Genomic DNA, 16,419 nt, shown 5'->3' with positions numbered 1-16,419 from the left:
AAGGGTACAATAAAATCCCAAATTTTAAAACTATATAGATGTGTGAGTATAGGCATAGCAAAAAGTGAACTAAAAAATGCATCAAAATGTTAAAACTCACTATCTTTTTTTTAAATAAAAATAAATGAATTTTTAAAAATGTCCTTTCAGTTTTCATTTTTCCACACTCTTATCCCATTCCCAGACTGAAACATTTAAATTTAAAATTTTTTAAATTTTAATTATTTTGCTGATTATGTCCATATCACTAAATAAACCAGAAACTTATCAACTCATCTTCTGTGGAGGATAATTGTGCTAGATAATTCCATTTTCTAGTCTCCTAACTATCTGGAATTTTTTTTTAACATATTTATTGGAGTATATTTGCTTTACAATGGTGTGTTAGTTTCTGCTTTACAACAAAGTGAATCAGCTATACGTATACATATATCCCCATATCTCTTCCCTCTTGCATTTCCCTCCCTCCCACCCTCCCTATCCCACCCCTCTAGGTGGTCACAAAGCACCGAGCTGATCTCCCTGTGCTATGCGGCTGCTTCCCACTAGCTATCTATTTTACGTTTGGTAGTGTGTATATGTCCATGCCACTCTCTGACTTTGTCCCAGCTTACCCTTCCCCCTCCCTGTGTCCTCAAGTCCATTCTCTAAAAACTCACTATCTTTTGTTGGTGGAGTAATAGTCTGTTTTTCTTTTCTTCCTTACAAGGTTCAGTATTTTCTAAATGTTTTACACCAAGCATGTGCTATTATTAAATGTAAGCTCCATGGAGACAGATACATTTTTTTTGTTCCCTTATGTATCTGAAGTGCCCAGAACAGTGTCTTACATATAGCAGATGCTGAATAAATAATTTTAAATGAATCTTTATAATGTAAAAAATAAAATGAAAAGGGGTAAATGTATTAGAATTCCGTTTCTTGCTCTTCCTGGATTGTGTCTTATTTTAATATAATCTTCATCCCTCCCTTTAGACCACCTTTGGCTAAAGGGTCAGCAGTGGCCATACCTGCACAAGTCATCCCTGGCTCTTGATGTTTCTTCCGCTGAACTTTACAAAGATTTGCCTTCTATTCTTTCCTTTCACCTCTCCCAGCAGATATTTTTAGGAAGACTGGTACAAAAGGAGTTTTCAGAAAAGTGGCGTCAACATCATGGTGGAATACGATGTCCCTGGTTTCTGTCTTCCCCGTCAACAACATTAATTTCCCATCTGTTTACGGACAGAGGTGCCTTTGTGGGAGCTGTGGGATCTAGTACCATATGCCAAGGGACCCAGGAGAAGTCTTGCCCACCTGTGCACCAGGTAATATGCATTTAGACCTTGATCCTGCCTATGGACACTACGGTGGTCTGTGATCCATCTCCAGCTTCCCTTGGTTGTGGCCCAGGAGCCCCTGGAAAGCACTGTTTTAGAAAATCACCAATGGATGACAAGACTCTTTTGTGGAAGTCCAGGTTTCCAGAGAAGTTCTAGCACATCACTGGAGGGAAAAATACACACACACACACACACACACACACACACACACACACACACGCACACATGAGTTTAGATGCATCAAAGGGTGTAAGAAAACAGCTTGACTTTACTTGCATCACCCCTCCCCCAAAGCAGCACAGTAAGGCCAAGAGAGGTTTTCTTGGTCTATGATCTTCCTTATATTAAAATGAGATACACTGCTTCCCCAGCTCTGCAAGATGCTGACAAAGAGGCCCTCTCCCACTGTGGTAGCAGGAGTGAGCTTTGGTAGATGGCTAGTGAGCATGTGCATAAAGCCTGCCCAACTCTGCAAGCCAGAGTGTGCCCAAACTTGAGATTGAGCGCCACCTTTGGGAAAACGAAAGAGAGGCAGTCAGCCCTAGGCCAGGTTCATTGCAGAATCCAGAGAAGACATACAAGCTTAAGAATTCGGCCACAAGACAGAGCAAGAAGAGTGGAGGAGGTGTACCTATAGCCGGTCTGAGATAGCCTCAGATTCTCTAAGAGGACTGACAGAAGACATGTCTCTCCCAAAGGCAGTTAGTAAAGCCTGAAGGAGGTGACTGCTATTTCAAATGAGAAGACAATGATGCAAAACTTCAAGGAACATGAAAAATCAAGGAGTAACATGAAAACGTGAAAGCCTACAACACACTGGGAAAGGTAAGTATATAGTAAAATACTCTAACACTGTAATATGGTGGTGTGTTAACCACTTTAGTAAAAATGTTAAAGGATAAGAGTGTTAAAAATAACTATAGCTACAATAATTTGTATGAATACACAGTATAAAAAGAGGTAAATTGGGGCTTCCCTGGTGGCGCAGTGGTTGAGAATGTGCCTGCTGGTGCAGGGGACACGGGTTCAAGCCCTGGTCTGGGAGGATCCCACATGCTGCGGAGCAACTAGGCCCGTGAGCCACAATTACTGAGCCTGCGCGTCTGGAGCCTGTGCTCCGCAGCAAGAGAGGCCGCGATAATGAGAGGCCCGCGCACCGCGATGAAGAGTGGCCCCCGCTTGCCGCAACTAGAGAAGGCCCTTGCGCAGAAACGAGGACCCAACACAGCCATAAATAAATTAAAAAAAAAAAAAAAAAGAGGTAAATTGTGACATCAAAAAGATGTAGTAAAAGGGTAGTTTTTGTATGCAATCAGTTACGTGATTATCAGCATAAAATACTGTTCTATCTATAGATGTTTTATGCAAGCCATCTGGTAATCACAAAGCAAAAACCTACAGTAGATTCTCAAAAGATAAAGAGAAGTGAATCAATGCATACCACTATAGAAAATCACCAATTCACAAAGGAAGGCAGCAAGAGAGGAAGAAAGGGACAAGGGAACTATAAAACAGCCATAAAACAATTAATAAGATTGCATTAGCAAGTTCTTACCTATTAATAATTCTCTATTTGGAAACAGATTAAATTCTCCAATCAAAAGGCATAGAGTGGCTGGATGGATTAAAAAAACAAGAACAAACTATATGCTGCCTACAAGAGACTCACTTCAGATAAAATAACACCCATATGCTCAAAGTGAAGGATGGAAAAAGATATTTGATACAAGTGGAAACCAAAAGAGAGCAAAGCTAGCTGTACTTGTATCAGGCAAAATAGACGTTAAGCCATAAATGATAACGAGAGACAAAGAGGGTCATTATGTAATCATAAAGAAGTCAATTAACGAAGAAGATATAACAATCAACATATACCCACCTAAACATGTTATTCAAACACTAACAGATCTGAAAGGAGAAATGGACAACAATTCAGTAATAGTAGAAGTCTTCAATACTTCACTTTCAACAATGGAGAGATCCTCCAGAGAGAAAATCAGCAAAGAAACATTAGACTTGAACTATACTTTATACTGAATAAAGCTAATGGACATATACAGAACACTCCATCCAACACATCCTTCTATCTGGGACATTCTCCAGGACAGACCACATCATAGGTCACAGCACAAGTGTTAACAAATTTAAGAAGACTGACATCATACCAAGTATCTCCTGACCACAATGGTATAAAACTAGATATCAATAACAGGATGACAAATGGACAATTAAAACTATGTGGAAACTAAGCAACACACTCCTGAACAAATAATGTGTCAAAGAAGAAATAAAAAGAGAAATAAAAAATATCTTGAAACAAACCAAAATGGAAACACAATATACCAAAATATATGGGATACAGCAAAAGCAGTTCTAAGAGGAAAGTTTATAGTGATAAATGCCTATATTAAGAAAAAAAAAATCTCAAATGAGCAATCTAACTTTAAAGCTTAAGGAACTAGAAAAAAAAGAATAAACTAAGCCCAAAGTTAGCAAAGAAAGGAAATAAAGAACAGAGCAGAAAGAATGAAAGAGAGACCACAAAAACAATAGAAAAGATCAAGCGAACTAGGAGCTGTATTTTTGAAGAGATAAACAAAATTGACAGACTTTTTTTTTGGGGGGGTTTATTTTATTTATTTATTTATTTATGGCTGTGTTGGGTCTTCGTTTCTGTGCGAGGGCTTTCTCTAGTTGTGGCAAGCGGGGGCCACTCTTCATCGCAGTGCGCAGGCCTCTCACTATCGCGGCCTCTCTTGTTGCGGAGCACAGGCTCCAGACGCGCAGGCTCAGTAACTGTGGCTCACGGGCCTAGTTGCTCCGCGGCATGTGGGATCTTCCAAGACCAGGGCTCGAACCCGTGTCCCCTGCATTGGCAGGCAGATTCTTAACCACTGCGCCACCAGGGAAGCCCCCAGACTTTTAATCAGACTAAGAAAAAAACGACAGAAGAATCAAATTAAAAAAAATCAGAAATGGAAGAGGAGACATTACAACTGACACCACAGAAATACAAATGATCATAAGAAATTACTACGAACACCAAAAAACTGGATATCCTAGAAGAAATAGAAAATTCCTAGAAACATACAACCTACCAAGAATGAATCGTGAAAAATAGAAAATCTGAACAGATCAATAATGAGTAAGAAGATTAAATCAGTAATCAAAAACCTGCCCAAAAAGAAGAGCATGGGACCAGATGGTTCTACTGGTGATTTCTACCAAATACTTAAAGAATAATTAACACAAATCCTTCATAACTCTTCCAAAAAAAATTGAAGAGAAGGGAACACTCTCGAACTCATTTTATGAGGTCAGTTTTACCCTGATACCCAAGCCAGATAAGGACACTGTAAGAAAAGAAAACTATAGGCCAATATTTCTGATGAATGCAAATGCAAAAATTCTCAACAAAACTCTAGCAAACTGAATTCAACAGCACATTAAAAGGATCCTACACTATGATCACATAGGTTTTAACCCTGGGATACAAGGATGGTTCAACATACACAAATAAAAAAATGTGACACACCACATTAAAAGAAGAAAAGATAAAAATTATTAGATAATTTAATAGATTCATAAAAGTAATTTGACAAAATACAAAATCTTTTTATGATAAAAACTCTCAACAAGTTTGGTATAGAAGGAGCATACATCAACATAATAAAGGTCATATATGACAAGCCATGCTAATATCATACTTAATGGTGAAAGGTAGAAAGCTTTTCCTGTAAGATTAGGAACAAGACAAGGTGCCAACTTTCACCACTCCTATAAACATAGTGCTGGAAGTCCTAGCCACAACAGTCAGGCAAAACAAACAAAAACAACAACAGCAAAAAGCATCCACCAGGAACGCTAGAAGCAATATTGTCTTTGCAGATGGTATGATTTTATATAATCCCAAAGACTCCACCAAAAAATTGTTAGAACTAACCTACAAATTCAGCAAAGTCACAGGATTAAAAATCAACATACAGGGCTTCCCTGGTGGCACAGTGGTTAAGAATCCACCTGCCAATGCTGGGGACACGGGTTTGAGCCCCGGTCCGGGAAGATCCCACATGCCGCGGAGCAACTAAGCCCGTGAGCCACAACTACTGAGCCTGCGCTCTGGAGCCCGCGAGCCACAACTACTGGAGCCTGCGAGCCACATCTACTGAAGCCCGTGCGCCTAGAGCCCGTGCTCTGCAACAAGAGAAGCCACCACAATGAGCCCGTGCACTGCAACGAAGAGTAGCCCCCGCTCACTGCAACTAGAGAAAGCCCACGCGCAGCAACGAAGACACAAAGCAGCCAAAAATAAATAAAATAAATAAATTAAAAAAATAAAAAATAAAATAAAATCAACATACAGAAATCAATTGTGTTTCTATATATTAACAACAGATTATCTGAGAAATAAAAAGAAAGAAATAAGGAAAAAAAGAAATAAAGGAAACAAACCCATTAACTGTAGCATCAAAAACAATAAAATATTTAGGAATAAATTTAACTAAGGCTGTGAAAGATCTGTACACTGAAAATTATAAGATACTGATGAAAGAAATTGAAAAAGACACAAATAAATGTAAAATAGCCCATGTTCATGCATCAGAAGAATTAATATAATTAAAATGTCCACACTATCTAAAGCCTTCTATAGATTCAGTGCAACCCCTATCAAAATTCATTGACATTTTTCACAGAAATAGAAAAATAATCCTAAAATTTGTATGGAATCATAAAAGACCCAAATATCAAAGCAATCCTGAGAAAGAAGAACAAAGCTGGAGGCATCACACCTCCTGACTTCAAACTATACTACAAAAGATATAGCAATCAGAACAGCATGGTACTGGCACAAAAGTAGACCAGTCGAACAGAATTGAGAGTGCAGAAATAAACTCAAGCATGTATAATCAACGGATATTTGACAAGGGAGCCAAAAATATTCAATGGGGAAAGGATAGTCTCTTCAATAAATGGTGCTGGGAAAAGTAGATAACCACTTTAAGAAAAGTGAAATTGGATCCTTATCTTACACCACTCTCAAAAATTAACTTGACATGGATTAAAGACTTAAACATAAAACCTGAAACCTTAAAATTTCTGGAGGAAACATAGGGGAAACCTCCTTAACTTTGGTCTTGCCAATGATTTTTTGGATACGACACAAAAGCCCAAGCAACAAAAGCAAAAATTAATAAGTGGGGTTATATTAAATAAAACGCTTCTGTATAGCAAAGGAAACAATCAACAAAATGGAAAGGTAACCTATAGAATGTGAGAAAATATATGTAAATCATACAGCTTATAAATAGCTAATATCCAAATACATAAAGAATTCATAACACAATAGCAAAAAAAAAAAAAAATAATTAAGAAATTGTCAGAGGAACTGAATAGACATTCTTTTCTAAAGAAGACATACCAATGGCCAACATGTACAAAAAAATATACCAACATCACTAATCATGAGGGAAATGTAAACCAAAACCAAAATGGGATAAAACTTCACGCTTGTTAGAATGGCTATCACCAAAAAGACAAGAAGTAACAAGTGTTGGTGAGGATGTGGATGTACACTGTTGATGGGAATGTAGATTGGTGCAGCCATTATGGAAAATAGTATGGAGGTTCCTCAAAACATTAAAAATGGAATGATCATATGATCCACCCATCCCATTTCTGGGTATATATCCAAAGAAAATGAAATCAAGATCTTGATGAGATATCTGCATTCCCATGTTCACTGCAGTATTATTCACAATAACCAAGACATGGAAACAACCTAAGTGTCAGTCAACAGATGAATGGCTAAAGAAGATGTGGTATATATACTAAATGGAATACTACTCAGCCATGAGAAAGAAAGAAATCCTGCCATTTGCAACAACATGGATGGACCTTGAGGGCATTATGCTAACTGAAATAAGTCAGACAGAGAAAGACAAATACCGTACAGTCTCACTTACAGGTGAGGTCTAAAAAAGCTGAACTCGTAGAAACAGAGTAGAATGATAGTTGCCAGGGCTGGGGTGCGGGGGAAATGGAGAGATCTCAAAGGGCACAAACTGCAGTTAGAAGATGAATAAGTTTTGGGGAATCTAATGTACTGCATGGAGACTATGGTTAACAGTACTGCATTGTATACTTTAAAGTTGCAAAGAGAGTAGATAAATACTCTCATCAGAAAAAGAAATGGTAATTATGTGAGGTGATGAAGGTGTTAACTAATGCTACAGTAGTCATTCTTTCACAGTATATAAGTGTATTAAATCAACACATTGTACACCTTTAAACTTACACAATATGATATGTCAATTATATCTCAAAAAAACTGGGGGAAGAAAAAAAAAAACCAAAATGTTTTTTGAAGAAAACAGCACCGCCCCCTGGTGGCTGAATTTAAAACGGTAACGTTGATCCATCCTCTCAGACCAAGTGTGCCGATTTAGGCCACTGCAGGTTCCAGGTTTGCCCCTGAACCACAGTGTCACGGTAGAGCCTGGCGTGCTGCTGCCCCCTATGGTGAGTGGGCGGCAAAGGCCCCACTGCTTTTCTTCCAGCCTGAGGGGGCCCCAAACTTCCAGCCTGGAGGTTAACAAAGGCTGAACCTGGCTGGACTATTGAAACCACCCACAGTTCATCTCCTCCCCTCAAACCTCCCCAAATAATTGAGTCAGTCAGCAGGAATCGTCAGGCCCAGCACCGGGAGGGCGTGCTGAGATGGAGTCCCTCAACGGAGGTGCAGGACAGGAGTCCTTACCTAGTCAGCGCTATTCCCATGCTTGCAGGGATGCAAAACGAACACGACATAGAAAGTGGACAGAGTGGATCTTCTGGCAGGGACCCAGATCTAAACTGTCTGGGCTTTTTTGTTTGTTAGTTTTTGTTGTTTTGTTTTGCTTAGCTTTTGCAAATGAATTTTGGTGACCGTTGGTTTTGGAGGGGGCGACTCTAGCAGACAAAACTTTACGTCGCCATCGCAGTTTGGTTTCCCTCTCAATTCTACAGGATTTGTGACCCAAAGTTTCCTTCCCTCTCACTTTTCTTCTTTCTTCCAACTTATTTTTCTCCCTAGATTCCCCTGCTCTGATAGCTCTAAGCCTCTGCACCATTGTCATCTTTTCCAAGCCTAAAACCAAGACCGTTGTGGCCTTTGAGGGGTGTGGCATAAATGCAGATGTGTTTAAAATGAGCCCCAGTTCTCCCTTATTCTCCTCATCATTTGTCTCTGCCTCTCACAGATACACTCGAGTCCATTGTCACAGAAGAGTCAGTGAAACAAATGCCTTATAAGGGATAGACCAACGGACCAATGGAACACAACATTGAGACTTAAAACAACTCTGCACAATATGGAACCTCAGTATCTCTAGTATATCTAGAATATAAACACCACCACTGTGAGACATGCCCTGACTCTCCATATGTTAAAATTAAAATTTAAAAAGTCTTACAGTCCCTCTGCATGTAACCAATGTCCAATCTTCTCTGGCACTCCCACTCCCTCCCAAACCCCTGGACCTAAAGCCTATTGTTCCCCCGGAATGGGTGCTCTTCTCTCCCAGTGGGCAGGGAGCCTTCGCAATGACCCCCCATTATCCCCACCTCCTAGTCTTCATGTCCCTCTTATAATCTCCTTCTCTCCAGTGTGGCCTGGACCTGGTGATTTCCTTCCAGATGTAGAAAGGTGATTCCCTGGACTTTCTAGATTCTTTGTGTTCCTGTTGAGCAGGATGTCAGAGTTCCTCTTTCCAAGAGCTGAGGCTGAGGGGTTGGTGCTCCATAGTGGTCATCTTTATGTGAAGTGCCTGCAAAAGCCCCTGTGCAGGAGGGAGGGTGTTGGTGTATGTGTGAGCTGTGGAGGGAGTGGGAAGGGGGAAGGGTTGACTTAAGACTTTGGGGGAAAATTCCATGATCTGAGGCCTCCAAAATTTTCTGGGAGCCAAACACTACTCTTTGATTTTCTTCCCCTTGCACTATCTCCTATTCCCCTTTCTGCCTCCTTCCATTTTTAGGAGCCCCACTGCCCTCCCTGCCCCTTGCCCCCTGCTTTTTTTTTTTTTTAACATCTTTGTTGGAGTATAATTGCTTTACAATGGTGTGTAAGTTTCTGCTTAATAACAAAGTGAATCAGTTATACATATACACATATCCCCATGTCTCTTCCCTCCTGCGTCTCCCTCCCTCCCACCCTCCCTATCCCACCCCTCTAGGTGGTCACAAAGCACCAAGCTGATCTCCCTGTGCTATGCGGCTGCCTCCCACTAGCTATCTATTTTACATTTGGTAGTGTATATATGTCCATGCCACTCTCTCACTTTGTCCCAGCTTACCCTTCCCCCTCCTCATATGCTCAAGTCCATTCTCTGGTAGGTCTGCATCTTTATTCCCGTCTTGCCCTTAGGTTCTTCATGACCTTTTTTTTTTTTTTTTTTAAGATTCCATATATATGCCTTAGCATACGGTATTTGTTTTTCTCTTTCTGACTTACTTCACTCTGTATGACAGACTCTAGGTCCATCCACCTCACTACAAATAACTCAATTCCGTCTCTTTTTATGGCTGACTAATATTCCATTGTATACGTGTGCCACATCTTCTTTATCCATTCATCTGTTGATGGACAGTTAGGTTGCTTCCATGTCCTGGCTATTGTAAATAGAGCTGCAGTGAACATTGTGGTACATGACTCTTTTTGAATTATGGTTTTCTCAGGGTACATGCCCAGTAGTGGTGCCCCCTGCATTTGAAGTCCTGACAAGGTAGAAAACTGGATGAGTTTTTTTAAAGCTTTATTGAGGTGTAATTGACACCATAATGCATACATATAAAGTGTATAATTTACAGTATATAATTTAAGGTGTACAATTTGTGAAATTATCACCACAATCAAGTTGTCTTGTGCCATTTTGTACTCCCTCCACACTGTCCCCTGCTCCCTCCCCCAGGCTACCACTGACCTGCTTCTGTCCATATAGATTAGTTTGAATTTTCTAGATTAAAAAAAAAAATGGTGTTTTAAAAAATTTATGGATTTGGGCTTCTCTGGTGGTCCAGTGGTTAAGAATCCGCCTGCCAATGCAGGGGACACGGGCTCGAGCCCTGGTCCAGGAAGATCCCACATGCCGCGGAGCAACTAAGCCCATGTGCCACAACTACTGAGCCTGTGCTCTAGAGCCCGTGCTCTGCAACAAGCCACCGCAATGAGAAGCCTGCTCACCGCAAAGAAGAGTAGCCCCCGCTCGCCGCAACTAGAGAAAGCCCGCGCGCAGCAATGAAGACCCAACGCAGCCAAAAATAAATTAATTAAAAAAAAATATTTAAAAAATTTATGGATAGGAAAATGAAGCCGTCTCTTTACTTTTTGCACAATTCCTCATCTACCTTTTCCTGCCAAGATCAATTTGTAGGATAATATGGAGTAGCCTTCAGGGAATTAATGAAATTGACATATGGAAATATGTGAGTTATTAAAGTATTTTTCTCCGGACCCCAAACCCACTTTTCTGTGCTCTTGTATTGTAATGCTGAGCTGGGACTCTGCAAATCACATTTCCGCTTTGTCACCTAGCTCCAGAGTAGGTTCCCTGTTTGTAAGAAGCTGGAGGGAGACGGCTAGGCTGGAGGAAAGAGAAAGCACTTGCTTCTTCCTGGCTGCTTTCTGAGGATTTCCTGTTGGTTCCCACAAAGCAGCATTTTTCTCTCTAGAGGTGTAGTTAGCCTTTTCAAAGCAACAGCTGAACCCAATCTGCTGTTTTTCCTAACACATATAGCTTCATGTTGTCCCCCTGGAAACACCACATCAGCTCACCCTCTCATCAAAGATCTGGGTCCCAGCCGCACAGCCCTGTGAGCTCAGAGAAAGAGCGCCAGCCCAGTGCTGCCCCTGCCTCCCCAGTCTGGGTTCAGCTCAGCAACACCTGTTCTTCACACTTCAAAGTTTAATAATCCAGTCTCTTGCTTCTGTTTCCCCAGCTGCCCTTGCAGTTGCTATCTCTGTGATATCTTAGATTTCTCTTTTTACTCTTTCAGTTACATAATTGATAGCTTTCTACCTAGTTTCCAATTCTATATTTTAATTTCTGCTCAAATAACTGGTGTGGTTTCTGTGACCTGCCTGGATTCTGAATATTATAGGAATAGACAGATGTGTTTATTTGATGTTCCTTTTAAAGAAAATACACAGAAGAAATTGTATACATAAAGATATGACATACTGTTTGTAGTGGGTTGAATGGTCGCCTCCCACAAGATACGTCCTTGTCCTAATCCCCAGAACCTATGAAATTAACCTTATTTGGGAAAAGTCTTTGCAAATATAATTAAATTAAGGATCTTGAGATGAGGAGATTGTCCTGGACTATCCAGGTGGGTCTCAAACCCAATGACTAGTGCCCTTTTAGGAGTGAGGCAGTGAGAGGTTTTGACACAGAGGTGGAAGCAATGGACCATGGTGGCAGAAATTGGAGTAGTGCAGCCACAAGTCAAGGGATGCGACAGCCACCAGAAGCTGCAAGAGACAAAGAAAGATTTCTCCCCTAGAGCTTTCAGAGGGGGTAATTACTGCTGACACCTTCATTTCAGACTTTTAGCCTCCAGAACTAAGACAGAATAAATTTCTGCTGTTTTAAGTGACCCAGTTAGTGGTAATTTGTTACAGCAAGTGCAGGGAACTAATATATGCTATAAACTGCCAGGGAGAATTTAAAGTGGTGGAAGCTCAATTCTGAATGCAGCATATAATGGATGCTACTCAACTTTATGGCTTAATGGATCTAATAAACATATGCATAGTCACTCGGTGCCCAGTATTGGATATATTGAGTCATAAGGCCTAAGTGGCAAGTTGGCTTTTTCTGCTGCCTTGTCCTCCTTTGGACATGATCCCTCTCTTCCTCTGGGCCCCATTCAGCATTCAGAGCCTTCTGAGTCACTGACTAAATGGGTTGGAGTACTATTGTCAAGAGTGTCCTATGCTGTCTTCAAAATTGAAAGAGGCCACAAGTGCTGTGCAGCAGAAAAAGCTAACATTTATTTATCTATAATGATTTTGAGCCTCTCTTCACACACTCTTTAGCCAATTTGTATTATATTATTATTATTATTTTTATATTATTATTTTTTAAAATATGTATTTATTTATTTTGGCTGTGCCGGGTCTCAGTTGCGGCGCGCAGGATCTTCATTGCAGCGTGTGGACTTCTTAGTTGCAGCATGCGGACTCTTAGTTGCGGGCATGCATGCGGGATCTAGTTCCCTGACCAGGGATCAAACCTGAGCCCCCAGCACTGGGAGCGGAGTCTTACCTACTGGACCACCAGGGAAGTCCCTGTATTATACTATTCTTTTGTGAATTGCCTATTCATATCTTCTGAACATTTTCCTTTGGGTTTCCTGCCTTATCATTTAATTTGCAGAGGTTATATGTATATAGATGTAATAACTTGTGAATTTTAGACTTTGAAAATTTCTTTTCCTAGTTGTCATCAATCAGTTTTACCCATGTGTCCTTCATGGTATAGAAATACCTCTTTCTATATACTATGTTTGTCATCCCATTTTGGAGAGTGTGCTGTGTCATTATTTCCAGAGCATACAACAATGACATACTTTTAGCAACTGTTGTCCCATTGTTTAATTTTTCTACATAATTCATAAAAGGAAGCTTATACTGAAGCATGATTCTTACCCGGAAGCTTCTCTAATAATTTCTATATTTTCTTACCCTGGAGTTCTTCTATGCTCAAAGCAATCTGTAACTTTAAACTTGAAGGTAAGAATAAATTCATGATTTTTTTCCTAAAAAATTGTGCTTTTTAGATTTATCTACTTGAAAGTACTAGGTGCAATTATCAACAAAATAGTATTGAGCACATCAATTTAAAAATTGTGGTTTTCACATACCAGTTACCAATGAAAGGAACCTAGTTTCCTTGAAGAAAAGACTGATTGCAGGTCTGGGGCAAGGAAAGTAAAAGCTGCACCTGGGACAATTCATTGCACCAGAAAACAAAGAAACTGTAAAAGACTATGAGATCATATGCTACCAAAGAAAAAAGAATGAGATTACAGGGCTGTCATTGACCAAAGATAACAAAACTTGAATATCAAATAAAATAATGAGTAGAATTTATTTAAACACTCTCTCTGGTCAGGTTCTAGAGGATGCAGGGATGGAGTTAGGCATGCAAATGTTTATTGAAGAGTAATACCTATGAAAGGAAAAAAGAATGAAGGAAAGCTGTCAGACCACCATGCAGATCAGACAGTTTCTGCCAGGCAAAGGGGTAGACTAATTCTAATATGAATGTGCTGGTGTTATTATGCATCAGGATTCTGTCTGAACTTCAGAGCTTTAGATAATCCAAAGGGAGATGTTGCACACTCAACTATGGGGGCCAAAATACCTCTTTGTTCCTGCCCTGCTACTATAGTCATACATTGTGCAGCTTGTTGGTGATTGATGCTGAGCATCTGCAGACGGACCCCGCTGCTGGATCTCACCGAAGTGACTTCTTCCTTGTGCACCCACATCACCTGCTTGCAGTGCCTCCCCTCCTCCTTGAATTTCAGCTGTGACTGGGTTCAAACAATTCTGAGCTGGCCTCGACCTCCATCCACTCAGGCAGAGCTCTTCTATTCTGGGTATCTTTGTGGGAATCTTCACCTCAGCTGTGAGTGTCCTAAATTGCCCCCGTAAACCTTGCAACTAGTTGAGCTTTCAATCATCTGCCATCTTTACTGTCCGTTCTGTTGTTTGATTTTTCTGTTTTGTTATTTATCATTTATTATTTTACCATGCTCTTCCCTCCTCCCTGCAGTTAAGCAAACAATAAAAATCTGGCTTTGAAGGGAGGCATCACATTTAGAACGTTTCTTTCTGGTCAGCAAATCAGCTACGGCAATGCTCATGGACTCGGCTGTACTCTGAATGGTCTCTTGACTGCCGCTTCGCTCTCTCACTAAGATGTAAGGACTGAAAGCTGTAGCCAGATTTTCATCTTTTTGTGTGTGGCTCCAATCACAGCACCTGGAACATGGAAGGACATCAAAATGTGCTTCCTAAGTGTTGGGAATGAATGTACTTTATCACAGTAAAATAAATGTCTAGTCAAGGACATCAATAATGTAGCCACTGATGCTTTTGTCAACAGGTTGACACAGATGAAGAAGGATATATTACAATGCAATACACCATGGTATGTTATGTTAAGGAAAAAAATCCATTTAGAGGGAAAGAAAACCTCCCGTCAAAAGGCAGTGTTTAACATTCGTTCTCATTGAATTATCATTCTATCCATGATGATATTGATAATAATGATAATAATACTTGAGCACGTTAATTTCTGCCAGGTAATCCTAAATATTCATTTTTATTATTGAATGCATTCATGAAAGCTGCCTTGTTTATTTGCTTTCCATTTCAGAGGTGACAAAAGGAGGCCTAGAGAGAGGAGATAATCTGCTGAGGGTCACTCTTCCAGAGAGGGGTGGAACTGCCCCTGCACACAAGCAGTTCAGTTTCTGGAGCTTCTTGTCGTGACTCTGGTCCAAACGCAATTTGAAGTTCTTTGAATTGAGCAATTCACTAGGAGAGGACAAAACTGGGAAAGTCAGTAAGTCCAATTTGAGAATTAGGTCACCACCCTTGGCCCTCCTTTACATCACAAATCTTCCTTCGGCATTCCCCCACCCCTACAAGCATTCCTTTGCTTGGAGATCTGGGTTTCCAAGTCTGTTCCAACACTAGCAGTATGATTTGGGGCCTTCTACACCCATTGTCCCCCCAAACAGTTTTTTCCCCCTCGGGTGTACTAGTACTTTTCCTTTTCAACCCTAATCCCATCTATCATGAAGAGATTTGACCATGAATAATTTTATCCAAGATGATTGGTTTTTGTATTAATATTATCAGGTCTTCTGATGCAATTATCTTGTAGGATTAATGTCACCACCCAAACTCCTCTTATCTCGCCAGGAGGCCAGAAGAGCATAAAAACTCGCGGGCTGGGGGCTTCCGAATCCCAGACACTCGGTATCGCCTGGTGTGAGACCCACGCGATGGCGCAGCCCTTTCCCGGCTGTGAGCGCCGGGGCCCCAGACGCCGCCAGTCCCGAGCTCAGCCGACTCTGCGCCCTGGACGCTCCCTTTCTACCCCGCCCCGTGCGAGCTCTCCTGGGACGGCCCAGACTTCGACTGGGAAATGCTTTCCAGTCCCTACGGCGGGCTTCTGCGCTGGGACCATTCGCGAAACGGACACTTTGCTGGAGGCCGAAGCCCTCGCGACGGGACGCAGAGCCACCTGCCCCGGACCAGACGCCCGCGACCCACCTGGACCCAGAGGCGCCCCAGGAGAGGCGGCCGCCGCCCCCGCAGCCTCCCTCGGCGGGTGGCACCGCTTCCCGGACGGACGAACGGAGCCCGAGAACCCTGACGGCGGGGACCCTATGGAGCGTCGCCCGGCTCCTGCCCCCGGAAGCCGCCGCACGTCCCAAGGCTGGTGGCAGCGGATCCGACGCGCAGTGGCCCGGAAGACCCAGGGCTGCCAGGAGTCCCGAGATTTGCACTGAGTCCCTCACTAAGTACAGTCCCATTGACAGTTTATGAAATGCGTATTACCCTGCAATGTGAAGATCATTAGTAAAATCAATGTACAATGTCTTCTGAATTTGTATAACAAGATGAAATATACATGCTATTGTTTTAATTTCTGTATTTTTTCATTGGTAGGAATGTGAACCTCGTTAAATAAACTTTAAAAAAAAGAAATTTATGCAAGATGATTGGTATTTTGCTTTCAACAAAACTGTACAACTGAATTTTACCTGTTTGGGATTAAGTTCCTTGCTGACACAGTTTAGGAGCTGCCCTGAGTTCCTTGCCAAGTGGGCCTCTGCAGGGGGCAGGGAGCCACAAGTTATCCTGCTTCAGTAAAGCAAGCAGGAGAGAAGAGCCAGACAGGGAGTGCCAGCAGGACACAGTCATGGTGTTTAAAATCTCCTCTTGAAAGTGACACTCCATGACATTTGGTATCCTAAGTGACATCTTCTTTTCCTCTGTGAGCTCTATTGCATGTGCCCTGCTGTTTAATGGTTTGTT

This window comes from Balaenoptera musculus, chromosome 3 (genome assembly GCF_009873245.2).
Source record: "Balaenoptera musculus isolate JJ_BM4_2016_0621 chromosome 3, mBalMus1.pri.v3, whole genome shotgun sequence".
Classification (NCBI taxonomy): domain Eukaryota; kingdom Metazoa; phylum Chordata; class Mammalia; order Artiodactyla; family Balaenopteridae; genus Balaenoptera; species Balaenoptera musculus.
Note: the sequence above shows the minus strand (reverse complement) of the source record.